This window comes from Vombatus ursinus, unplaced genomic scaffold, assembly GCF_900497805.2.
Source record: "Vombatus ursinus unplaced genomic scaffold, bare-nosed wombat genome assembly UNPS02014825.1, whole genome shotgun sequence".
Lineage (NCBI taxonomy): Eukaryota > Metazoa > Chordata > Mammalia > Diprotodontia > Vombatidae > Vombatus > Vombatus ursinus.
Window position 1 is genome coordinate 5,266,304 of NW_020954603.1, and position 8,288 is coordinate 5,274,591.

Below are 8,288 nucleotides of genomic sequence, written 5' to 3' on the forward strand. Positions count from 1 at the left end.
TGGACACCAGGAGGTGGATGAGGGCCTCTGACACCAAACCCAGCTAGTGTGAAAACACCAGGCTGGTTACATCAAGGCTGTGGTCCTCCTGGTGAAACCAGCATGGAACCAGATTCTAAGAAACCTCGCTGTGCCCACTTCCTGGGTGACGCTCTAGGGTATTGGGAAGAATGATCTCCAGACCCAGAGCCAGGACAGCAGACAGGGAGCGACAATATGACAGCATCTGTAAGTCAGAGAGGCTTTTAGTGGGCTGGAAGGAGCTAGACAATGTCAAGAGGGCTGGATTTTGAAGCTCCCCCCTGCTCAATCTTCATTGGCTCCCCAGTGCTTGTAGAGTAAATTATAAACACCTCATTTATAGTCATCCACCACCTGGCTCCCACCTACCCTTCCAGTTTTATTTCATATGGGCAGCTAGGTAGAACAGTGCCAAGCCTGGAGTCAGGAAGACCTGAGTTCAAATTCAGCCTCAGACACTTACTAGTTGTATGACCCTGGGCAGATTATTTAACCCTGTTTGCCTCAATTTCTCATCTGTAAAATGAGCTGGAGAAGAAATGGCAAACCACTCCAGTTATCTCTGCCAAGAAAGCCCCAATTGGAGTCATGAAGATTAGAACACAACTGGAAAATGACTCAACAACAAGCTAGGTAGAACAGTGGTTAGAGCCCAGAAGACCTGAGTCCAAATCTACCCTCAGACACTTCCTAGCTGTGTGACCCTGGGCAAGTCACTTAACCTCTGTTTGTCTCAGTATTTTCAAATGTAAAATGAGGCTAATAATAGCACCTACTTCCAGGGTTATTATGAAGATCAAATGAAATATTTGTAAAGTGCCACATAAACGTGCGATATTGTTACAATGTTACCTCCCTTCTTAAACTCTCCATTCTGGTCAAACCTGGTCTGCTAGCAGATGACTGTGCCATCGCCCACCCCATGCCTTTGCACAAGTGTCTGGAATGCAGACCTCCTCACCTCCTTCTCTTTGCGTTCATCATTCCCTCTGAAGCTTGACCCACCCTGCTCCTGCCCCAGATCTCCCCTGATTCCCCCCCCTTCCCCTCCCTCGTGCTTAGGAATCTAGCCTGACTTCTTCTAAATCTTTTGTGTTACTTTATAACCGCCATTATATTGACCTGGTTGTATACAGGACAAACCTCTAGTAGAATGTAAGCTGTGTGAGGGCAGAGGCTGTTTGTCTGGAGATCTCTTCCACTCCCTCAGTCTGCTAAAGCCCCTCCCTTCCTTCAAGGACAGCTAGGTGGCGCCATAGTGCACAGAGCACCTGGCTTGGATTCATTCTTCCTGAGCTCAAATCTGCCTCAGATACTTACTAGCTGTGTGATTCTGGGCAGGTCACTTCACCTTGTTTGCCTCAGTTTCCTCATCTGGAAAATGAGCTGGAGAAGGAAATGGTGAACCAATCCAGTATCTCTGCCAAGAAAACCCCACAGGAGGTCACAGACAGTTGGACACGACTGAACATGAACTTTTCCTTTAAGGTTCAACTCAGGTGCCGCTTTACTGTGCTCTCCCCTCACCCCAAGCTCCACTACTACCTCTAACTCCAGCAGACAATAAAAGTGACCTGTCCCCTCTTCACATTTCTCCTACGGCCTCACCTAGACCTCCTCTTTACATTCACCTCCGTTTTCTTCATATGCAATAGAAGGATGTCATGGACCTTAATGGAGGACTCCTGCCTGGCCTCGGGCGTCCACCATGGCAAGGCAGGGCAGCTCCTGGTTGTCAGAGGGAGCTGCCAGACATCACAGTCTCATGGTCTTGGACAGTATCTGGAGGTATGTAAGAAAAAGAGAGGGAGGGAAACTGCAGGGGAAGAAGTAAGACAAAGGGTGAGGGAAATAGTGGGGGGGGAGTATCCCCCAAGAGGCTCTGTAAACAAAGTCTCATTAGTTTGTGAGCTCCTTGAGGGCAGGGACTGTCTTTTACTTCTTTTTGTATCCCTAGTGCTTAGCACAGTGCCTGGCACAAAGTAGGTGCTTAATACATGTTTATTGACTGGTGTTAGAGGTGTTTTGCTGAGTAGGAGATGCTGCTCTTAGAACCTTTTACCTGGCGTCTGGGGGAATGGATTCCTTGTAGTCTAGTGGGTACTCAGGGATTATTTACCCACCACTATTCACTGTATTTTCCCTTTAGTAGATATGGGAACAGAAAATGATTCTACTACTTTATTTCCTCTTATTACTTACATTATGTTTATGTTTTAAATGCTTTTGCTGTTGGATTTTTAGCTTTTGCATGGTCTGTAAATAGAAATTATTCATTAGATCATAGATTTAGATCTAGAAGAGTCTGTGGAGGAAGGAAGGGAAGGAAAGAGGGAGGGAGGAAGGAAGGAAGAAAGAAAGAAGCATAAAATACCTACTATGTGCCAGGCACCATGCTAAGCACTTTACAAATTTTATCTCGTTTGATCCTTGCAACAATCCTGGTAGGTACGTGTCATTATGATCACTTGATTTTACAGTTGAGGAAACTGAGGCACAGAACAGTTAAGTGACTTGCCAAAGGTCACAAAGCAATTGTCTGAGGCAGGATTTGAATGCAGACCTTCCTAATTCCAAATCCAGTGATATATACCATAATGTTAAACTCAAGTAGAAACAGATCTCTGTGAGCTGCAGCTGGTTGTTGTCCCTTGTTCTCAAAGAGGACCAAAATGACGTCACTATGTTACAGTCAAGGCACAGGGTGTCTGACTGTGGCTGATCAGAGCAATACGATCTCGGAAGGCTCTGCCACAGACTGGGTATGCATCGTACCTGTGAACCTTTGGGGTGGATTCTCTAAATTTTCACATCCTGCATTTCTTTTGAGTTACTTCAATTCTGCATTGCTCATAGAGCACAGCACCTTCTTTGATGAGGGCACAGCATGCTGGGCGGGCCTGTGCCAGCATCTCCCATGTCACACAATTATTCCAAAGATCTTCAGAGAGACCTTGAGAGTGTCCTTGTATTGCTTCTTCTGACGTCCACGTGAGCATTTGCCCTGTGTGAGTTCTCCATGAAACAGTCTTTTTGGCAAACGTTTTGGCAAGCAAGCCCATCGGAGTTGCGCTCTCTGCAGTAGAGTTTGAACTGCAATGGATTCTCAGTTGACCTCCCCTGGGTTCTTCCTGCCACCCAATCAACCTCACTGTGTTATCGTCCATGACTTGGCATGACCAGAAAACCAGGGCGCTTCATTGCCTTGGGTCCACTGAGCATATGTGAGGCAGTCCTGGCCCTCTTTAAGAGCTCTGTTGGCCTTTTTGTTTTGTTTTGTTTTTCTTGAAACAGCAAAAGAAAAAATGAAGTGGTAAAGATGCAGGCATTTCATCACCCATGGTGAGGAGGCCTTCTTCTGCCATCTGCAATCAAAGGTCAGCTAGGGGGACGGGCAGCAGCCTGGATGTACTGCCACCTAGTGGTGGCCTGGGTGTCATTCACTGGACAGAAATAAGTTCCAGGTGTAGACCACAGAGGCCCAAGGCAATGAGGCCTAGGGTTAGGGTTGCCTGAACAGCAAAGGTTAAACTGTGTTAGACCAAACCAGGAAAAACTGTAGCTCCCAAAGGGCAGTGCTCCCCTGATCTCCCTTTCCTTAAAACAGTCCGTTCAAAAAACATTCTGTTTAACAGAAATCCCCTGTTCATGGGATCCAAGATTTAGAGCTAGAAGAGAATTCAGAGACGTCTGGTGCAGGGATTTAACAACAGGCTCTCCAGAAGAAGAAAAAAAAAGCCCATGATACATTTTTGAGTTTATCCTGCATTAGTAACATTTTTGCCATCAGCTTCTTAAATCTTGATAAACAACAAAACAAATGAAGTCTTAATCTGTAGCATATGCCCGTTTCTAAATCGTCAATGCACTCACTGGAAACGTAACGTGAGTCGGTTTGAGCTGACTCCAGTATATCTCCTTCAAGCTGCCAATAGCAGTGGAGGGAAACTGAGGAGGGCTGTTTGTATCTTATCTAATTTAGGAGGGAGCTCTCACCTTTCTGTCCCACCTTTCATCCAACGTTTCTGCTCCTACTTGAGTTGCTAAACACTGATGGCAACCATTGTCACACACACTCATGCCAAGTGGGTCCACTCTAGTTTCTTGTTGTGTATCCTCCACCCGGTGGTCATTGATGCTCAACACTCCCTGTCTTCTTCTCTGACGGGCTATCAGGCTCCTCCACCCTTCTCTCTCCTCAATCCACCACTCTGCAGAGAGCCGTGCCTCCTCCATTGCTGAGGAAGTCAAGACCATCTGTTGTGAGCTCCTCCTCTATCCCCCTACACCATACCTCAACATCATCCCCTTTCCCTTCCGCTTTCACTGCAGTCTCTATGGAAGAAGTGGCCCCTCTAATTGGCAAGGCCACCTCTATCTTGTGCCCTCAATCATCCCATTCCTTCCCATGTCTTTTAGAAAAGGGAGCCTTCTGCTGTTCCCTTTAGCCTCTCACTGTCAATCCTTCCCCAGGAGCAGACCTACAAATACATCTGGGATGCCATCACCCTGAAAAAGCTTTCTCTTGACCTAGCCAATTAGAGAAGAGCTCCTTCTTAGTCTCCTTTCCTGACTCTTCATCCATGCCCTGCCCACCTCCCACCCTCTCTCCTCTTCACTCTACATTTCCTTTCTCAGTGGCCTCCTTGCTTCACTTAGCTCATCAGTTCAAGATCATCTGAGTAAAAGTGACTGATCCTCAGATCTAGTCCTACCGTCTCTCCCAAGCTCCAATTCTGTCTGAAGCATCCTGCCATGGGGAGGCTACGGGATAGGACTTTAGGGGAGGGTCTTCTCCTCTCAGACCCTCTGCTACAAAACCTGTGGAAACCACGCTAGCCCCATCACTGCGGCAACATAGAATGTGCATTCTCTGCAGCTGCATGCAGCTCCTTGTGGTAGGGTACTATGGGAGTGGGCTGATGCTCTGGAGAAGACACTGAGACAGTACAACTCATGTGGGTAATTGCAGGAGGGCTCTAGGAGTGGCACAATGTTCACAGAGTGAGGGGTCGGACTGGGGAATCACAGAACTCTGGCCAGAAGAGGCCTCATTTGGTATCTTCTCAAGAATACATCAAATGTCTCTCCACTTGGTGCCTCCAAAGGCATCCTCTCAGCAGGCACCCGACCAGCCCTGGCTTGAATACATCTACAGCCTGAAGCTAAGACAATGTGCCCAACTCCTACCTAGCCGGGGAACGACAGCCAGAACTTGAGCTTTTGGGTCCCAAGTGCCCTATCCCCTCTACTCCACCTAATTGCTCCTAATCTGACTGTTCATATTCTGAAATGACTAATGTGTAGGAAAAACAACCACTTGGTCACGTCATCCTGGAAAGTAAAGCACAACCTTGACTTACTTGATGCTGTTTCCAGGGCTGAGAAAAACGTTTCTAATATCCAAAGAACACCCGAATGTGTTTAAGTCCACCCAAGAGCCAATTAAATAGATGTCAGTTTGTCTTAGTATATCGTCAAAATTTCGAGAAAAAAGCTGTCTAGCCCTGTCAGCCTACATCATCCTTCCTCTTTCGTGCTGACACATAGAAGAGAGATTACATTTGTTCAGACTGGGTGGCAGAGGTAGGAGCAAAGAGCAGACATCGTAAAGAATAAAATTTAGGTTTAACGTCAAGGAAAGCTTCCTGACCACAGAGAGCTGTCCCAGAGCGGAATGGGCTCCTCTACAGATGCTGTGCTCTCCCTTCCTGGAAGTCTTTAAGCAAAGACTAGAGGACTCCTTGTCATAAGAGGGGACGCTTGAAGAGATACTCCTTGGACTAGATGGTCTTTGAGATTGCTTCTAGCTCTCAGCTATTCTGAGATTCATTATTTACTTGTAGTCCTTGATAGCCTTGATAGGGAAAGGGTGGATACGTGTGTTACCTATGGCTTGGCCAGGGACACCCTCTTCCCACCAAGCGACCCCAGTTCTAGTCCTAAGGAAGCCTGACTTCTAGAAATGAGAGGAGGGGACTCAGGCTCTTCTTGAACACCATGGTTCATTATATGATTATCCCAGAGTTGAATCCTTCCCCAATTCAATAGTCTCCCTAAAGAGTCTCATGTTTCAAGATTTTAAGTATCAATTGATCAAAAAACGTTTATGAAGCTCTTACTCTGTGTGTAGCCCAATCTAGGTGCTGGAGGTACAAAGAAAAGATAATAATGGTCCCTGCCCTCCAGGGGCTTATATTCTCATTGAGAAAACAACATGTATATAAATCAGTTCCTACAAGACAAAGGGAAGCATATGGGGGAACCAGGGAAGGCCTCCTGGGAGAGGTGAACCTTGAGCTGAGTCTTAAGGGAAAGCAGAGATTCTGTGAGGCAGACAAAAAGATCTATGTTATTATTTGGTGGTTTTCATTGTTTTTTCATTTGTTTGTTTTAGGTAATCGGGGTTAAGTGACTTGCCCAGGGTCACACAGCTAGTAAGTGTCAAGTGTTTGGTCTGAGGCCGGATTTGAACTCAGGTCCTCCTGACTTCAGGGCCGGTGCTCTATCCACTGCACCACCTAGCTGCCCCTATTATGTGTTGTTTTAAGTTTTTGTCAATGCACATGAGTTGGAGTTTTTTGTGCCGTTAGCATCTCTTTAAGTGAAAAATAAGATTTCATTACTATATTTATACCCCAAGAAGGTCATTAGTAAGAAGAAAGTTCCCCTATACATCAAAATATTTATAACAGTACTTTTTGTGACAGCAAAGAATTCGAAACAAAATTGCTGCCCATCAATTGAGGAATGGCTAAGCAAATTGTAATATGTATATGTAATGAAATATTACTGTGGGGTAAGAAATTATATGTGTGTTAAGTACAGAGAAGCATGGAAAGATCTCTCGGAAATGATGCAGAAATGATCCAGAGCACCAGCCCTGGAGTCAGGAGGACCTGAGTTGAAATCCTCCTCAGACACTTGATACTTACTAGCTGTGTGACGCTGGGCAAGTCACTTAACCCCATTGCCTAACAAAAACAAACAAAACAAAAATGGAAATGATGCAGAGTAAAGTAAGGAGAGCCAAGAAAACAATACACGCAGCAACGACAACCATGTAAATGGAAAGAGCAACCACCCTCACACAAAATTCAAAGAGAATGTCGCAGAATCAAAATCAAGCCTAATTCTAAAGATGAGCGATGAGAAGGTCCCCCCCATTCCACTCCTCACCCCTTTGGCGGAGGAAAAAGGTCCACAAGTGATGATCATTGCACATACTTTCAGCCCTTTTGGATGTACTGATCAGTCACGCCGATTTTTTTCCTCTTTTCCTTTTTTGTCTTTAAACAGGATGGCTCTCTGGGAGCAGTTGGGGGAAGGGGGGGGATGCTAGGGAAAACTCTGGTGATTAAAAAAACAAAAAGGCATCAATAAAAACTTATTTTAAAATAAATAAAAATGAAAAATGAACAAATAGATGGTGAAAAGCATGTTTTAAGTGTTTACTATATGCCAAGCTAACGATGAGCAAATCACTTAATTTTTCTGGGCTTCTCTTATCTGTAAAATAAGGAAATTGGAGGAGATGATTCCTGTGATCTAAGGTCCCTCCCAGTTCTAAATCTGTGACCCTCTGATCCTAAGCACTTACTCAATGCTGGGGATAGGAATGCAAAAGCAACTGTCCCTGCTCTCAAGGAGTTTATAATCTAATGGAGGAAACTGCAGTGTTGGGGCATAGTGGCCTAGCAAGGAGACGGATACTTTGGTCTTGAAAAGTTGCCAGGTTGGTAAGTGGGGCCACAGGGGAGTAGATTGATACACCCCATCCAGGAACAATGGCAGAGTTGATTTAGTCATGATTCATGGCTCCGAAACTGGGCATGAGGGAAGCGATCTGGGGAAGTAAAACTGCTGGAGGAAGTGGTTGGAGAGGAGGGAGTAAAGGTATCCTTAGCTAGAGCTTTCTTGAAATAGTGTTTTGGGAGAGGCGGTCACTAATTAGGAGAGTGGAGCCCCAGGGCAGAAGTTCCTTCAGGTCTCTGGTGTGGGCAGCAAGGTAGTTGGTGAGGAGGTTGTAGAAGAGGTAACTGGGAGGAGGGAAGAGAGGGAAGATAAATAGCTGTACTTTCAACTCAAGTCAACTTCAATTTGATTGGAAGTCAAGAATATCCTGGGTTACTGACCACAACATCCTCTGTGAAACAGAAACAGGACTACATGCACTATCTGCCTCATGAGGAGTTATAGGGAAAGAAATAGACATACAGATGGATGGATGGATGGATGGATGGATGATTGGATGGATGGATGGATGG